The sequence below is a fragment of the Pelodiscus sinensis genome, chromosome 1 (assembly GCF_052426305.1).
Source record: "Pelodiscus sinensis isolate ZL-2025 chromosome 1, ASM5242630v1, whole genome shotgun sequence".
Lineage (NCBI taxonomy): Eukaryota > Metazoa > Chordata > Testudines > Trionychidae > Pelodiscus > Pelodiscus sinensis.
This window is the reverse complement of record NC_143052.1, coordinates 69,366,547-69,386,009: the sequence shown is the minus strand read 5'-3', so window position 1 is coordinate 69,386,009 and position 19,463 is coordinate 69,366,547. Positions and strand designations below refer to the sequence as shown.

The 19,463-nt window shown below is 42.3% G+C and overlaps 1 protein-coding gene across 3 annotated transcripts in view; it reads left to right on the top strand.

Annotated features, from left to right (window-relative positions):
• KCNC2 (potassium voltage-gated channel subfamily C member 2) overlaps positions 1–19,463 on the top strand; it is an 80,717-nt gene that overhangs the window by 44,112 nt on the left and 17,142 nt on the right. The window contains exon 1 of one of the 3 annotated variants that reach the window (XM_089779949.1): positions 15,986–16,215. The exons of the other annotated variants lie outside the window; for them this stretch is intronic. The gene's annotated coding sequence lies outside the window, so the exon portion shown is untranslated. Of the gene's footprint in view, positions 1–15,985; positions 16,216–19,463 lie in introns of those variants that run through there. 3 annotated transcript variants of the gene reach the window in all.

Sequence of the window (19,463 nt, the reverse complement as noted above, 5' to 3'; positions counted from 1 at the left end):
ACAATAGCAGGACTCAGGTCAACCTGATAAGAGTGAAATAGGACATAAACATTTATGATGCAAGATTATTTACCTTTTGTATAGGAAAGCTAAAAAATTAAGTATGGTATTACAGAGGATCCTGAACAAACCGTATCTTTCTTAAGTGTTCTGGTAATAACTAAAGGTAATAGTTAAAAGGTCTTTGAGGGTGGTCCCAAACCATCTTAAACTGAGGAATTGACATGGCCAATAGATGAATCAGTGACAGCGGAGTAAATGCAATTGTAGATGTTTAGCCAATAGGGATTCTATTGTGTAAACAGCATTTTTTATCTCCTTTTGTTTGCTCCTTTGTTGGAGGGAATAGCACTGATAGGGCGAGTAATTCACTAATTTGCGGTTCATCCAGTGGCGATGGGCTGTAGCAGGTCTGATTGTGGGGTCCTCTTTCATGTGTTTTCGGCATCCCAATTATCTAGGATATCATCAGTGACTGTGTTTATACAATGTGAAAAGCTTCTAACAGCATGTTTATGGAGAGTGTCATCTTATTTAACTGTGCATATTAGGTCAGTTCCTTGGCTCTGGTCCTTCTGACAAAGAAAAGACTAGAATGGGTGGTGGTGACAGGCATTGAAAAGCATTGCCTTGATCCTTGCTCCATGGATTACCAAGGCAGTTTCAGGGCTCATTATATGAAATAGGGATTGCTGAGTGTGGTAGGGCTCTGTCCAAGTCCCGTATCTCACTGTGAGTGAGGAGATGGCATAGGAACCATTCTCTCTATTGCCAGGGAAATCCCCATGTAGACAACTGCCTCCAAGATCAGGGACTGTGAAAGTGGCTCAGTCAGTTTTGTACACTCTGGTCTTGCACTGCTCTTGTTTGGCTTGAGAGTGTGAGCTACAGAATCCAACCTGGTGAGATTTTCAGGTAATCGGGGCAGGCAGGTGCACCCTATCAATAACTGGCAGTGGCACAGACTTCTCCAGCCATGGGGCTTTGGTGAGACCACAGAAATCCTCTGGTCTCAGAGCTTCAAAGGGAGCACAGAAGGTGCCTCTCTAAAAATGGTCTAATTTAAATTCCTGTGCGCACCCAGGGATAAACTAAATTCCATACCTTTATTTCAGCACTAAGGCTATGCCTAGACTGCATTGCTATGTTGGCATACTGGAAGTATCCCGAAATAGCAATGCCGCGTCCAAAGAGCGCTATTTTGGAAAAATTTTTGAAATAGCAGATGCGCTCTTTCACCATCCCTGTAATCCCCATTCCACAAGGATTAAGGGATGGCTCGAAAGAGCACTGTATTTTGAAATGTGGCGCCATGTACATGCGCCAAATTTCAAAATAGTCTCTTTCAAAATTAAATCGAAAAAATTGCAAATTGCATATCTTTTTTCGATTTTACAGTGCAGTTTAGATTTAGCCTTGGTGTATATTGTAGCATGTGGAGTGCCTTCACAATCTATTCTTCTTCCTCTATCTCCTCTCCTTGCTCAACGTTTGAATAAATAAACATTCAAGTTCTGAGATTTATCGTCTAACAAGTTTCCTAACCAAACACGAGTTAATGTAATCCAGAGAACTGGTTGTAGCCAATGTTCCCTGTAATTTTTCCATCCATGTGCGGAATGAATTTTTTATGTGCACTGAGGCATGTGCACATGCACCACTGATAGAAAAATAAAACCCAGTTGTGGACCTTCTGCTAATCAGCTGGGTGGCATTTGAATTTCTCCTGAGCAGCCCCACAAATGCACAATTTACAAGGAGCACTGGTTGTAGCTAGTAATTTTTATCAGATTTATCATTAAATCTGTGAGCTATGAACAGAAGACCATAAGGAAATATAGCACACACAAGGAACAAAACTTAGGAAACTGAAATGTCAAAGCTGTGTAAGTTACTTGTAAAGGTGGGTTTGAATCTCATGTCAGATTTAGACTAGTTCAAATTAGTCAAGGCATCTAAAAGAGAAAATGGCAATAACAAAATATATGTTTCAGATATGGGTCTCTAAATCTCTCCAGCACTGGAAGTTCTGTAAAATACTTGCAGATTGCTGAACCAGACTGAACAATCTCTAAATGGCGCACCGTACCTACTGACTTGTTCAAACATTTAGGGCATATCTACACTAGGAAATTATTTCAAAATAACTAAATCTGAAATAATAACACCCAAAATAACAAAATCAAAATAGCATGTCCCCACTATGGGGGAGCCATAGAATTAGTCTGAAGCAGGTGCCATTATTGTGAACATGCTACCTGGACTTAGAGCCCCAGGAAGCACTGGGGAGTAATTACTTGGAATGACTCTGGGAAGTACTTATTTCAAAATAGCAGCAGTACAGTGTCCTGACTACTGCTATTTTGAAATGAAATAAGCATTATTCTGAGGAAAGCAGGAGTACATATTTAAAAATAACCAGCCCATTTGAAATAACAGGCTTAGTAGTGTGGACACTCCACTTATTTCAAAATAAGGGGGGTTATTTCAAAATAACTTCCTAGGGTAGTCCAGGACTTAGCGAGACATTGAGCTGAAAACCATTAATTCAAACCAAGCGACAGTCTGTGAACATCCACATGTGCAAAGACTTCCCAATCAAATCTGCAGTAAGAGCGCAAGTAAACTGGCTTTGAGCGATCCATTTTTCAGTGCTTTGAAACTAGGTAAGTGCCTTTGTCACGCACACTATTCTAACCATGGGGATTCCTCCAGCCTCCGTGCTCTGATTTACTCAGTGCACATACTGTAAGGAGATGTCACAGAGATTTTGTTCTTGAATACAGCCAGAGGCTGTGAGTAAACTCAAGCCAAAAATCAAAATGTGGAGCCTAATGAAATGAATGCCACTAATTCAGAAGCATTGGTACTATCTGTTAATCCACTTGGTTAATTCCAGGATGAGGACATCAAGGGCTTGAAAATGAATACATTTACTTTTTTCCGTTGCATTTAGCTACGTCATTTGACCAGGTTATTATTGCTATTCCTAGATCTTCAGTAATCCTATCAGGGCATGTCTGCACTAGGAAGTTATTTCAAAATTACTAAATTGACATCATAATTCCCGAAATAACAAAATTGAAATAGTGTGGCCCCACCTTGTGGGAGCACATCAAAATTAGTCCGAATTATTTCAAAATAGTGCGTCCACACTGATTGGAGCCTGCCTCAGACTTAGAGTCCAAGAGGCACTCTGGAGAAGGCATTAGGAGGGCAGACAACTTCCTGTGGCTGCTTGGTCAGGTAAGCTGTGACGCGTGCTTTCAGGGGCTCCTCTGTATGGCCGCACCACACAGGCCACTCCTCCATTGCCTCTCCCCTTGCAGGACACAAAATGGACCCAGCGTACTCTGGTTGCCCTTGCAGATGCCACAGCACTCAAAGCATGGAGTTGGAGTTGCTGCAAAGCAGTGCCAGGCTCACAGGCCTCATGCTGTACCTCACGGCACAGTACTTGTGCCCGCATGCTGCTCCAGCAGGATGAGGACCAGACTGGACCACAGGCCCTGAACACCCAGGTCCTAGCACTCCTGCTGCTGGAAATGCCCCTGAATCACCTGAACACCATGGAACGCCGTTTCTGGTGGTGGGAGACCAGTGTGGACTGGTGGGATCACATTGTCCTGAAGTGATGGGACGACCAGCAGTGGCTGCAGAATTTCTGCCTGCAGAAGGCCACCTTCCTGGAGCTCTGAGAGTGGCTTGTCCCAGCCTTCAGATTGACAGGACACCCAAGTGAGACCCGTCATCCTCGTGCAGAAGCGTATCGACATGATCTTCTGGAAGCTGGCCATACTGGACATTTACTGCTCCATCAAAAATGAGTTCAGTGCAGGGAAATCCACAGTTGGGGCCATGTTCCTACAGGTAGCCAAGACCATCAAGCAGATGCTACTGAGGGTCATCACGCTGGGGAATGTGGACACCATCATGAATGGCTTTGCTGCCATGGGTTCCCCCAACTGCGGGGGAGGGGCGCATAGATGGCACACACATTCCCATCCTGGCCCGACCACCATGCCTTGGAAGTTATCAACAGGAAGGGGTACTACTCCCTAGGGTAGACCAGGTCTTTGAGTTTAATTCTGTGAGGGTATGTCTACACTAAGGGACAAAGTCCAATTAAGATATTCAACTTCAGCTACATTAATTGCGTAGCTGAATTCAAAGTAGCTTAACTTGACTTTTGGTGCTGTCTGCACAGCAGGAAGTTGAAGGGAGAACATTCTTCCTTCGACTTCCCTCACTCCTTGTGAAAGCAGGACCACCGGCATCGACTAGAGTGCCCCCCTCAGTTCAAATTAGCGGCCTTACCTAGAATGCTAATTTGAACCCGGAACATCAACAGCGGCGGATCAAAAAACATTTTGATCTTCCTTTGTAGTGTAAACATACCCTAACATGCTTAGCACTTGTGTCAGCATATCCAATATCCTGTTCTCATGTCAGGAGGTGCTCAAATGTCACAAGATTCCACCATAATTCCTCTGCCCAAAATTAGGCTCTGATTGGTGCTAGTTTTTCTAAACTGAAAAACATTCTCCATCCTCATTTTATGTTTGATTTCTCTGGGAGATGGAATCATCATGTTCATTTTATGCACGGACACCTAATTTGTCTTTGGACCAGTTTTTGTACTGGGTTTGCACTGAAGTATTTCTTAATCTTTCCTTCTTATTATCAGGGCAATTGCACCTGGCACGGGGAAACCACCCACAATCTGGAAAGCTCATCAGAACAATGCTGTCTGCTTCTCTCTTAACATGTTAATTAATTACACGACATTCTATTTTGTGTGATTTTTCGGTGGTTTTGATACTTTTATTTTAAGTGTGGTCCCTAGCAGAGTTTGAAAAGGCTGATACATTGACTGCCTGCCTGTCAGTTTAGCTGTTGCTCGATAAAAGGAGAAGAGTGAGAGAGCACAAAGGAGATTCTGCCATTTGAAGTATTAAACTAGGAACCACACACAATAATCCTGTGTGGTATGAAGCCTGAGAAATTTCAGCTGGAAACCATACAAGAAAAAAATTAATTACATGACAGCTAAATAATAGACTATATCCTGGTAGCTTACGTTAATTGTGATCAACTATATATCTTGTTTGGTACAGGTTGTACCTCCCAAACCAAGGATTCTCTGGTCCAGCTGCATCTAAGGGCAGGAGACATCAGAGTTGGCAGCTGGGGGCAGCACAGGATGGGAGCTGGAGCTCTCTAGCAGCCCTCAGGAGTGCAGGGCTGGGGTTGGAGCTCTGTGGCTTCTCCCGGCTGTGCGGGGCCAGGGTTGGGGTTGCACTGGTCCGGGGTCAGAGCACCAATCCCACAGCTGCTCCTGGCTGCACAGGAATGGAGCCCCACAGCATGAGCTGGAGTCTGTGCCATCCAGGGAGCCAGCAGTAGCTGGGGAAATAGCCCAGCCAGGCTGGGGAGCGGGGGAAGGCAGGTTTGCCAATTGGGGCATCCTGCCAGAAGCAGGTGATGGGGTTAGGGGCCAGTGGCAAGAGAGCTCCCCTGGTTCAGCAAATTCTCTTGTTTGGGACCGGTCAGGTCCTGATGATACTGGACCAGAGAGGTCCAGCCTGTAGTAGAAAGGGGATAATGTGTTGGTTCAATTGCTTTAAGCATTAACCTTGAAACTAAGTGTGTACGAAGAGGGTGTGGAGAAAGGTAATGTGTTTTCATAGAAGAAGGTGATCTGGCAGAGAGCCTTTGCTGAAGTTGAATTGTCTCTGCAAAACAAGTATCAGAGGGGTAACTATGTTAGTCTGAATCTGCATAAACAATGAGAAGTCCTGTGGCACCTTGTAGACTAACAGATTTATTGGAGCATAAGCTTTCATGGGCAAAGTCCCACTTTGTCAGATGCATCTGACAAAGTGGGTCTTTGCCCACAAAAGCTTACTCTGCAAAACAGTTTAAATTTTGATGAATCTGTGAATTCCAATGAAAAAATGTTTGTTGGAATCTCTTTGGCCAGCTCTAACTCTAAGTCACTGCAAAGTCTGTGACTTGGTTGGCAATGGATGGGATCTGAAAATGAGTGATTAATTTATTATTGTTGTGTTGCTATTTCCTCTTGAAATTGGGGTATTTCCTTAACAAATCCCTAAAAATAAACCTGTTGTAAAAGAACAGTGAAGGAACAAAATGGAATATATTCACACTCGATGACACATTATCAACTCTCCTATGTTTTGTATATAGACAGCGATTGTGAAAGTTTTGGACTAACAATGCAAGTGATTTAAATCCCTCTCAGTGACTGTGGACATTTCTCCACACTGCACAGAATCTCTCTGACTCCATTCTCATTCAATTTTTAGCCTGTCTTCTGTGACTAGCAGGGCAGTACTCCGCACCATTTTTATGTTAGTTTCATTGATGTGGTCACTTGTCCACTAGGAGCTCGATTTGGAATTTTGATTTATAAAACATCAACCACAAACTAAACATCTGAGCCAGTTGAAAAGGACATTCACAGTAAGAATCTACCTTGAAGCCAACGAAGACAAAGGGATGGTGGTGGCATTGAAAGCATGACTCTGTTCATTCCCCCGTTTCCAGCTAATCTAATTGGGACAGGAATCTAGTGAAATTGTTTTTTAGCCCTAATCTTCCTAGACTTCAGGGATCACTTAAAACAACCTTGCAGCAAGTCATTGCTCTAGCTTGGCAACTAAATTATGCAGAAATGCTGCTTTCTCCGCTTTCCATTTATTTAGACACCAGTTCTGGAACACTTCTTTGAGCCTTGCATCCTGCAAGAAGGAGTTTTATAACTGACTATGTGTATTGAATATCAGCCCCCAATCATCCCAACTCCAAAAACAACAGGTGAACATTTAGTTAAGAGGTTCTATTTTGATGTAGCTACTTACCATTTTGAAACAGGGACAATTCCTAATTGTCCTCTGAGACAGAAGAATGAGAAAGTTAAGATTCTTGGAGAGAAACATCTGATGGGTGTTATTAAGAAGTATGTTCCTGCCAGTCAATTCAGTGTTCACTAACAGCTCTGCTAAACCTTTGTTTTTCCCTTTTTACTATTACTAGGGCAGATCGTATTGCAATCTAGGATAATGAGCTCTGATCCAGACCCTTACAGGACAAATCTATTGTGAAAATGAAAAATTAGGGTATATGTCATCTAGAGTTGCAGAGCAAAATCAGAAGATAGACTGGCAGATCAGATGAAAGGGAGCTGAAGAGACAGAATTTCAAAGAAGAATAAATCAGGATGCTCCAGGACAGATATAAGGATGAAGATTTTAACCTCTGATTGAATGAACACTGAGAAGGCAGCAGGGATATGCATTCCATAGGGAAGTCATGACGTAATTCATGTAGACTGTGCTATCCATAAATACCTCAGCAGGAACTCACAGGAATCTGCTCTTCCCTCAGTAGCATGTCACAGAAGAGCAGCAACACATTGTAGATGCCCTATTTTTTCCCTGTCTTAGAATCACAGAATACTAGGACTGGAAGGGACCTCGAGAGGTCATCAAGTCCAGACCCCTGCCCCCATGGCAGGACCAAATACTGTCTATAGACCATCCCTGATAGACATTTATCTAACCTACTCCTAAATATCTCCACAGATGGAGATTCCACAACCTCCCTAGGCAATTTATTCCAGTGTTTAACCACCCTGACAATTAGGAACTTTTTCCTAATGTCCAACCTAAACCTCTCTTGCTGCAGTTTAAGCCCATTCTTGGAGCCTTACCCAGTACATGCAAATCTTGAAGATATCCATGATCTGGAGAACATTAATCTCCTATGCACCTCATTTCCACTCTATGGAGTGCCTGCCAATGGACTAACTCATGTATCTTGAGTGCAGTCATTTTAGTCTGATGTTGATGCTACCACTATTTTAGTTGCAATAGTGGCTATTGCAGATATGCCACTTTTTTAGTTGTTAAATACTGTTATTTTTTCCAACATGTAGCTTTCTCAAGATGTTAAGACACTGGAAATTGTTTTACGGTCAATGGTAAATAAACAGAAGGAATTCATTTGAAATCACGAAGCACCAAATGAAATCTAGAATTCCTCAAGGCCTAGTTCACTATTCCATAACAGCTGTCAGTCACTATCCTCTATTGATTTGCCACATGACATTTCAGTATGACAATGCTTGTAAATTTACAAGTAGTTAGTCCTTATCCAAGTAAAAATAGGCCTGTATAGCCACTCTTGAAAATAACATCCAACTGCCAGTAAATATACCATGCAGACATCATATCTGAAGTAGAAACAACAGATCGTGCTTTGTTTAGTCCTCTGTTCACATTATGTAATGCTCCTTTTGCAGAGTATGTGAAAGCAACTGCCATGAGTGTAGTATGCCTGGTACTGACAAGAGCAGCACTCTCATTCTCCACAGGTTCTCTGGCTTCATGAACAGTAGCAAGATTTTCATTCATGACAAGGAACACGTTTAATGAACAATTTTATGCTTGTGTAATTTGCTACAGGCACTACCTCTAAAGAATTGTGCCCCATCTGAGTTCAACTTACATTTAAAATAAATATTGGTAGCTTGCATTACTGTGCGGGTAACTTTGAAAATATGAACTGAGCATTTTACAATGCAGTGTTGTGTTCCTGAGCCTGCAGGCAGCCTGAAATGATAGTTCTGAGAGATGCAAACTGTCTCAGACATCTCAATGACATGTTAACCCTGAAACATAAAGTTGTCAATTTAAATGTCAATTCTATATCACTACTGTTCATTTTGACAAGAAGGCTGTGTCTAGACTTGCAAGTTTTTCTGCAAAAGCAGCTGCTTTTGCGGAAAAACTTACCAACTGTCTACACTGTCTACACTGGCCTCTTGAATTTCCACAAGAACACTGACTTCCTACTGTCTGAAATCAGTGCTTCTTGCGGAAAAACTATGCTGCTCCCATTTGGGCAAAAGTCCTTTTGCTCAAAGCTTTTGCGCAAAAGGGCCAGTGTAGACAGCTCAGATTTGTTTTGCGCAAAAAGCCCCGATCGCGAAAGTGCTTTTGCGGAAAAGCGTCCGTGCCAATCTAGAAGCTTTTTTCCGCAAATGCTTTTAACGGAAAAACTTTTCTGTTAAAAGCATTTGCGGAAAATCATGCCAGTCTAGACGTAGCCGAAGTGTATAGCAAATCCAAATGCTTATACCAACTGTAAATTACCTCCCATACCTTTTCATGTGAGGAACTTAAATATACTTCCTTTCCCTCCCACCTCCCAAAGCAAGTGAACAAACAAGCAAAATCCTGAAAGGAGCTACTGTACTGATTCCATTATTCATGTCCATATTTAATTTACTAGCTTCATTTTTTCAAAATACTGTACATAAATAAATGGGAAATAAAAGGAAACCAGAGAGGGGATGAAGATGTTTATTTCCCCACTGCCAGGGGTCTTAAGTGAGATGTAGACACTGTGCTAACCATCGGTAGTACTCGGAGACCATACCTTGCTCAAGTAATTTTAATGTTCATCTTAAATATGCTGAAGTGGGAAAATCATTCTTGTCTGTCTCAGGAGACTCATGAAAACTAAAGACTGTACAAATAAATTATGTAATGGACTGACAGATTTGAAACAGGAAGTCGTTCCTTGTCTCTCCCGAGAATACCATTGGGGAAATGTATTGATTCACTTCAATTGTTTGCAGGCTCATGCCCAGCAGCAATATTCTCCGTGGGCAAAGAAAGATTAAAGTTGATATCTTGTGCATGACAGCACTAGTATCAGTCATTACACTAATTAGTCCAATCTTGAGTATAAGAATTAGTGTCAGAACCTTGGACAATCTGATGATAAAGCCTTAAGAGAAGGGCTAAGCTAAACCATGTTTTGAAATGCAGAAGCCTTTACATAATGGGAATATATTTGAAGAGATACGGTTCATGGCTTCTTTGCTAGCACTTGCATTGGTGATAGCATAGAACATAATTTATACAGCAAATACAATGTGTAAATTGAATTTTGAACTGTGGAGTATGGAGTTGTTTGCCTTTCTCAGTGTAATTACATTGCCAGTTCAGCACCAGCACGACTATTTTATCTGAGGATAGGGTGAGGATTAGTGGATAGTATCTATATTAGGATTTGAAAGTAGCTTATTATCATTTTTAACCTTCTCTTTACAGAAAAGCATAACAACAGCCATAGTGGCTCAGACCAAAGGTCCATCTAGGCCAATGTCCTGCCTGTCGACAGTGGCCAATGCCAGGTGCTTTGGCATTACTCTGAACAACTGGTCACTCAATAAATATACAATATAATACACCTAGACTGGACTCACTCACCACTGGGCCCTAGGCAAAACACCCTTGTGTCTATCCCCAAGTCTCCCTGCTATCACTCTTCTGTCTGGCTCTCCCTCAGGTCCCTGTATTTGGAGTAGGCCTCTGAAACTGTCCCTGAGGTGAGTCCCGTGGGCAGAGCAGAATGGGCTGCTGGAAGCAGGACAAGATCAGGCAGACCTGCAGAGAGAGAACCCGGATGCCTAAGCTGGCCCCATGGCAGCAGCAGTGGCCACCCCACTGCTCACTAGGGTTTGTCCCTTCAATTCCTCAGTCATGATGGGAGAGGGGGGTAATTTGAGTAGCATAGGAACCCAATGGGCAGAGTCACAGAGCCATTTAATTGGACCCCCCTTATGAACTGGGCCCTAGGCACGCACCTACAGTACTTGTGCTTTCATCCATTTCCTATACCTAGAAATCAACATTCATGCATCAAATAAAGTTATTTGATTTATGCAGCCCCAGAGAGTTCATATAAATTTAGTTGTCTATTTACGATCACCTAAATTTAGCTTTGATCTATGTAATTGTATAGAGAGTTTGGGAAAGATTCCCATGGAGCTTGTACGGCAGCTTTAAAACAAGAAAACAAGCAAATAACCAAATAAAAACAGCTTTCTATTTCAGTACTTCAGTAGAGTTGCCAGAAGAACCTATCAGTTCATCCATTTAGATATTTATATCAACACACTTCTCTTCAAGGACTTTTGAGGTTCTCTTGTTGATTCATAAAAGAATTCTCAAGGTTGTATCTTCTCCAGCCTAAGAAATAATCTTAAAATGAAGTATTATTTTCATTTTAAAGATCCAACTATTATTTCATCATAGGAAGACCTAAATCCTCAGCTGAAAATACTTTAGTTTTATTAGGAAGTGTATTTGTTTAGTTAGGTATCATATTCTCCCTTTCTCCCCCATTCCCATTTGCCAGATTCTGTACATTGGAATAAATCTGAGTCTTATAGAGGGGGTGCTAATGCTTCATAGAACAGCAGAGAAAACACTGTGTTTCTGTGTCCTGCAGATGGCCCCTGTGTGGAATGTGTCCAGTATCTGAAATTAGCAATTTGACAGGTTGAATATCTTAACAAATGTGTGTTGTGAAGCAATTATACGGATCTGAATTATTTGGGGGGGGGGACCTCTACCTCACTTAGCATACAGAATGGATCTGCTCTCAGAATAAATTAGAGCTGTGTAGAGGAGATTGTTTTGTGTATGACTCATGCTTCATTTCTGGCAGAAGTTGGAAGAGGTCTAGTAAATGACACAGCAGATATCAGAGGAGAAAAGATGGGCTCAGGCTAGCAGTCACATATCTCAACCATATCTGAGAGAACTGGATTGTATCTCTGCCAGGGGTTTCCTCTGTGATGCTAAGCAAGTCACTTAAACCAAGCGTTTCACAGAAAGACAACTAACTACATGTGCCTCCTTTTGTGGGTATCTGCCTTGAGAACCTGAATCTGATTTGTAGACATGCTCAGGATTCATAGCCACAAGTGAAGTTAATGGGAGATCTGCTTTGAACATATGAAGCATTAACAAGAAGTCAAAAAGTGGGGGTCCCATCTCAAACTGGACACCAAAAATTGGACACTGATTACCTTAATCTCTCTGTACCTCAATTTCTCATCTGCAAAATGGGTATAATACTATGACCTCATCTCATATAATAACTAATGCTATTGTGTTACGATTACCTGAGGTCAACAGGCAGGAGTGAGTTTCCTCTGCAACCAGAGATGGTGCCATTAAAATTCTTATGATGGAAAATGCCCAAGTCCCAAGTGTTTTTCTTAACAAAGCCCTGCATTTACCTAAGTCTGATCCTAACCAGGTTTTCAGGCTGAGCATTAGAGAGAAAGAAGATACAATGAAGACAAGTAGCTCAAATGAGGCAGAGGTGGTATGATTCAAATTAATTTGGTAACTGTTACTTTAATATCCATAAGACTTAGGTAATAGGCAAATAGAAATGCAATAGCATTTCCATAAAGCCTTCTTCTCCATAAGTATATCTCTCTTTGGACTATTTATCTGCCTGGTTGTGAAAGTTAATGAGAAATAAATATTATGCTGAACTGTCACTCCAGTTTTGATCCATTGTTCCAAGTAAAACATTGCCATAATCTGTCCTGTGGAGAACAATAGTGTGTTTGATATCATGTTTGTCAGGTCCCAGAGCATAAACTCTGCCCTAGTGATCAGAAGAGAGTGAAGTCTAGGACAAGGAAATTAAGCTTGCAAAAGAGGTAACTCAACACACCATGTGGATTTGGGTAGCTTTAAGTTGAAAGAGAACATGGCTTTCTCCCTTAGTCCCTGTACACCACATCGAACAACATCATGGAGTGTTCTTGGCTGCTAAGACAGGAGAGTGTTTTGCTGGCTGGCTGGCTGGGGAGAGTGAGTGCGAATCCTGGATTATGTGACACACTCTTCCTCAGGAGTAAGAAACCTTTGAGCCTCTAGTGTCAGAGCTTAGGATTCAGACTGAGAGAGACATTGTCTTTGCTCCTTCTCATACATACACCCCTTCTACTGTAAGTGCAGAAACAGTGTGTGCTGAATGTTTTGTGGTTGTTAGAAATGGTATCTCTTTTTTAGCAGAAAGCTATACAGCAGTCTGAAATGAATGATAATGGTTTGCTTATCAATCCATGTAGCCATGCATGCATTTTCAAAACTGTGAGGTCAAAGTGAACCTTACTGACTGATACCATTTGAAATGGTGACTGTTAAAGTGAAAATGCTAAGTCTAGTACAAACAAACAACCCACCCCTTAAAAAACGAAGCCTAATGAGTTGTTTGGTTAGGCACAGCTCAGCCAAACTATAACTAAAATAAGCCCCATGCATTTAAATAAATGAAAATAGAAGTCACTGAAAAAAATAGCTTTTTAATTAGGGAGTCCCTGAGACTTGTGATGAGCCTCTAATTTTATGTTTTAGGAAGATCGCTGCATATTTGGTTCTGAACTAACAACATAATTGAAGAAAGTCAGGTCATTTCAATTTGTCTGAATGAGAAACCACTGCGAGCAATGGAAAGCTAATTTCTTTTGAAGATAGATCATAATCCCATACAGGAATCAAATGCAATAGATGTATCAGACTGGTCTCAGCAGTAAGTAAATCTTGCTTGCTCCTGCATGATTCTGAAAGGCCCTGAAGGCAATTGGTGCGATTTTACAGTGTAGAGATGGATAGAAACTGTGTTTTGCTGGCAGTCTGGGGAGAGAGAGTGAGACATGTGAAAAACAGCAGCAAACAAATATTTTCATAGTTCTGACAGTTGAACCCTTTTCTCACGTAGGGGACAGTTGCTACTGTAATAACTATGGAGTTTTCCATTACTTCTTCATGGCTTAGGAAAAAGGATGTGAGCCCCCTCTGTTATGTACCCTATGGACTTTTCCAATGAGCAAGTGTAGCCAACGCACACCTTTTGGGTGTGGTGTACTGTCCCATCTACTGGCATTGGGACCAGTGTTTCCTCTAAAATTTTCCACCCATGAGCACCAGTATTGAGTTCATGTGTACTTGTTTGGATGTGCCACTGTGGCACCCAAGTTATTAATAAAAATTTTACAAACTTCTCCCTTTTCTCTCTGCTGCCATGTCTCCCACCCTCCCTCTCACCCCATCTGTTCCCTTGGTGCCTGCTGCCCCTCACCCTTCACCCTCCTCTGCTGTCCTGGCTGTGCCCTTCTCACTCTCCTCAGTCCTTTGGGGACCTGCCCCCTCCCCATCCTTCTTGATCCCTGCACCAACCCTTCTCTTCTCCCTGTGCCCATTCCTCCTCGAGCCCCACTCTAATCATCTGTAGCTACCCCTTCACATCCCCTCTCCTAACACTTCCCTCTACCGACCTGCCCTGCCTCTCTCCTCTGGTGCCCATCCTTCCCCTCCACATGCCTGCTCTTCTTCTTCACCCCCACTATCCCTTGGCACCTGCACTTTCCTTTACCCCTGCACTTTCCTGGTGCCTTCCCCTTCCCTCACTGCCCTTCCCTCCTTGCTCACTTTCTCCCTGGTGCACCCCCTCACCACCCACTGTCCCAGTTCTCCTCATGCCCTTCTGTGCCCTCACACAACTTGCTCCATTCTCTGCCTTATGCCCACCCTTCCTTTCAACCCCTCTTCTCCCAGCACCCACTCCTCCCCTCTCCTCTTCCTTCCTCTTGCCCCCATTGTCCCTCTCCTTTCTTCTCCCAGCATCACCCTGTCCCCTCCCTTCTCCCACCCTTACTGATACCTTCTCTCCTTTCCTTCCTCCTGCCCTTTCCCCTCATTGTCTCCTTTTGGCCTCCTGGCCTTTGTCTCTCCTCCACCTTGCCCCTTGGTGCCTGACCCTTTCTTTTCCTTCTCTGGCCCTCCCCCCTCACCACAAGCTCCTTCCTCTCCTCACCCACCTTCTCCTTAGTTCTCCCCCCTGCCCCTTCCCTCACCTTCTGCCTTAGATGTGGAAAGTAGTTTGCAGGGTCTGGAGCCAGGGCCGCAGTGCTATATTTAGTACTGTGACCCCAGCCCCCAAAGCCCCACAGCCCTGGCCTCAGCTGTTCCCAGGGTGGGGCTGTGTGCTGGGACTGGACCAGAAGCTGCCCACCGTGTTATTTTTAATACCGTGGGCCTGGTCTCTGTGAGACCTTGGTACTAAAAATAGCACCGCAGAATAAAGCGGCAGCTGCACGTGGCACATTCCACTGGAACAGCCTCACCTCACATATCCTGGCTCTATGCAGAGCAAAAGGGCAGCCGCCTGACTCCAGGAACCCATCAGGCCGCCGCCACCGCCAGTCACTTTCCATTCCAGCAGGAAGATGAGCAGTGAAGTGCTGCTGCATGGCTCTTAAAATGACATGGGTGCACCTAAAATTTCTAGTAAACAGGTGTGCAGCTTAGAGGGAACACTAATTGGGACCACTTACAAGTTAGCAGAGAGCAAACTGGCTTTAGCTCATGTTCTATGCTCCAGAGAACCCAGGTTGAATTCTATCCACAGATGACCAAAATGTGCCAGCATTACAAGTGGGGGCTTATCTGGAATTTCAATGAGGAAGTCTCTGAAGCTTGGGATGTGTTTCCTCAAGGTCTGTCAGCATTACACAAGTTGTTCACCCATCACTGCAATGTAGGGTCAAATACTTTGCCCACATGTGCAACTGAGTTAAAGTTCTAACTATAGTCAGAAATACAGTTAACACACAAGCCGTAAAGTGTTTTTGGCATGGCAGGTGCTATTTACATGCAATATAAAATGCAACTTTACTGAATAATATTTTTCTGCTGGTATTTATTCCCTAGTTTTCATAAATCACTGTGCCATAGATCAATTGGGCCAATAACTCCTCTGGTATAACCTGGCATCATTCTATTGACCTAATCAACTCTGAGGTTCTGGATGATTGCATTACCCAGGGCAAAGAGTTATTTGGAGGGACACATTATAGAATTGGAACTGCTAGTAAGGGAAGGGACATTTATAATCTGTAATAAATAATTTATAATTGTGAATGTTCCTCAGCTGGGTGTTGAAATCAGAATGGTTTGTGAGATTGAAACATATATGGACAGTTGAAGAGCCCACACTTGAAAGAGAGAGATTCCAGTCTCTCATAAAATAGCAGCTGATCTGTGATTGAGGGAATAGCTAAAACTGCTAGCTTTGTATTCTATTCTAGCATGCTATATTCCTGTGCACCCACATAGCTCTCAACTATAACACCATTAACAGAAGAATGTATCATGCTTTTCATTTAATTTGTGTCTCTGCATAGAATGATAACAGCAAGTTTTACAGATGTTGAGTGCTAAATTATGTTGAATTCAGAGAGTGAGAGAGGGAACTCTATCAATGATTGCTAAAGGGAAGTCATTGTTCACATTATGAAAAATAAAGAAATTGGTAAGTACTATAAAAAATCTGGTTTGACATTCTTGGAGCTGTAATGCAATTTCATTGGCAGAGGGCTTTAACTGGTGAAGGGGAAAATGTGGAGTGGTACAATGAAGAGTTTCCTTCTGTTTTGGATGTTGGGAGAGTGGAAAATATTACCTAACCTGGTTGGCAGGATAGTGGCAGAGAATGAGGCTCAGGTAAGCTATTTGGTTTCTGCCTACCAGAAGGAGGTTATATAGACAGCTGTTCCTGCAGCGTGAGCCTCCCTTTATGCCAACATTTCTCAATCAGGAGATGTAAAATTAGGTAGCTACATTTATATGTAGGTACCTAAACAAATGTGTTTGGATGGTCAGTCAATGGGAGCTGCAATTATTTAGATTATTTGAAAATCATGCCACTATTTTAGAATCCTGGCTCTAAGCACCTGGGTTGAAAACTTTTGGCCAATGTATTTACTGTCTCATTTCAATTATTCCCCAAAGAAAGCATTTGTAGGAGTAAAGCCTTGATTACTTAAAACAAATACAAACAGGGGTGTGACTAGGACTGGAAAAAATAATTTCTAAATTAGTAAATGCTTTTATGAAAAGCAGCTGCACTGCTTATAAAACTACATTCAAGCTTTTGTTTTCTTTTAAGTCACTGCTGAGGTTGCACTAGAGAATATGAAATGTATTCCTAGGATTTATTAAATATTCAACACTTGGGGTTTTTTTTGTTTGTTTTGTTGTTTTGGAGTCAGTGCTTCAAAGATAAATTTTGTAAAACCTTCAATAGAGCTAACATGAACTAAATGAATCTCAGGTATGTCTACTGAGTCCTCTTGTTATCATGGGGAGTTGGAAGAGGAAGAGATAGGATCCAGCCTTAGAGTAATTATGATTCTGCATTTTGCCCAAGTTTTTCTGGAAGGATACTGAGAAGTTGGCAAAGATTTTACCCAGCATTAAATAATGTAACAAACATGAAAGCTGACCAGAGTTAACAGTAATCTAGGATTTCATCCAATATCCATTGAACTGACTTGGTCCAACCCATCATTGAAAATACATAGTCTGAAGTAGTAACAAGGTTTCAAAGTAGTTATAGAGAAGAAACATGTCTTGCGACTAGAGTATGAAACTGAGAATCAGGAGTTTGAGGTTCAGTTTCCAGTACTGTTACTGACTTACTGTGTAACCTTGGCCAAATCACTTAGGTCCACTTTTTAAAAAAGTGACCACTAGCTTTAAAGCATCCAAATGAGGTATTTAAGACCTGATTATTCACTTAAAGTCAATAGGAGCCTAGAATCACTTTAAAATTGACCCCTGCCCCTCCCCCCCCACCTTTTTCATGAAATATTTATCTTTTTTTCATCAAGTTCTAGCCATGAGATTTTATGGCCAGGGACCAGATCCTAAGATATAAAAACAAACAAAAAGAAGTCAATGGAGGTATGCTGATTTACAACAAATGAGCATTTCCCTTACAGGCAGTAAGGCTCTTAGCTGCATAGACCTTCCTGAAAGATACTGCCTCCTTACCACCCTGATGTAGCAATAATTAAATAATAACTTAGATACAAATTGATATCTCCCACTTTCTGCAGCACACATGCATTCTTTGGATTTTGATCAGCCCCATCTTTGTTTAGAACGGTGAGCTATGTTAACCATCAGGATACAAGGTATCATTTATATAAGTATCATTTATTTGTAGGCTGTGCTACAGTTTGGGTTGGTAATTTCTTCAATGACAGAAAAATGGGCTAGAAACTTATGCTAACTTCATCTGAAAATTGATATTTAACCATACAAACAGAAATGGGTATTTCATTTTAGAGGGTCATTGACTTCAGAATGAAAGCAGATGGTATTAGAGCAGTAACATCATACTTCATAAGTAACAGGAGAGAAATAAGTGTGTGAAAATATCCCATATTTTCTAAACCAATCCCTTCCATTACACATATTGAGAAAAGGTTGATAAACTCAGTTTCCGTACGTATCCTTAGGTTGCATGGTATTTTTCAGAGGAAAAAAATGTGAAATATAAAATGCATAGGGAAATTTTTCTGGGAGAATATGTTCTTTCATGCCACAAACATTTTTTTTTTCTGTAAAGTGGCTATCTGAGATTTTTTTTTATTATTACGATGGCACCAATAACAGCTACAGATCCTAACTAGAGTGGTAGGTGCAGTACAAACACAGAGTTAATTATTCCTTGCCCCCAGAAGTTTATAATTTAATTACAAGGCACAGCAAATGGGCAAAGCTAACAATCAGGTGTGGGGGAGATGGTGGAGTACTGAAATCATGTTCTCCCTTGCCCAGCTGCATGGAGAATGGTGTGTGTTACTCCTGAATCTATGCTAATCTAAATGGAGGTCATAAGGTGATCTATGAATCTGTGCTAGAGGTGTATCACAGCTATGCCCTGCCTTTCTCTGCTGTGTACTCTATGTCAATGATTTTTGAAGTATAAATCATGACCCAGTAGTGGGTCACAGAAGATCAGGCACTGGGTTGCCTTACTGTAGGCTGACCAGTGGGGATGTTAAGGCAAGCTTCCTGCATGTACTAGCACCACAGACCCTCTGGGAAGGGAGGACTATGGGGTTTCATCTGTTGTCCCACCCTGAGCACTGACTCTGTACTGCCACTGGCCATTACCAGCCAGTGGGAGCTGGGAAAGGCGGTGTCTATGGGTGAGAGCAATGTGCAGAGCTGCTTGCATGCCTCCACCTAGGAGTCAGATCTGCTGCTGACTGCATTTAGGGCACAGCACAGTTTAGATACCCCCTGCTGTGCAGTTAACCAGGAGCTGCTGGAGGGATGTCCAAGCCCCAACCTGTCCCCTGATACCCTGCCTTCAGCCTGAACTGCTCCCAAACCTAGAGACTCCTCCTGCACCTCATGCTCCTTATCCTCAGCCCCACCCTCGGGCCTGCACTCTTGTCAAAAGATGTAATTGTATTGAGTTGCGGGCATCAACAATTTTCTTCAACTGGGCTGCAAGAAAAAAAAGTTTGAAAACCACTTCACTTGGTCATGCTCATGCTGTAGCTCGCAGAACAGCATGCTTAGCCTTGTATTAAGGTGAACTGATTGCCTCTTCTTGCATTTCCTGCTGTGGGGGAACTGTAGCTTCCTTGTGAAAACTGAAATTTCTACCAGAAAGGCTATCCCAGTCTCTAGAGTCTAGACAAACAATAGCACATATTCCTAAAGCGGTAGTTGTGTTAGTCTGTATCTTCAAAAACAATG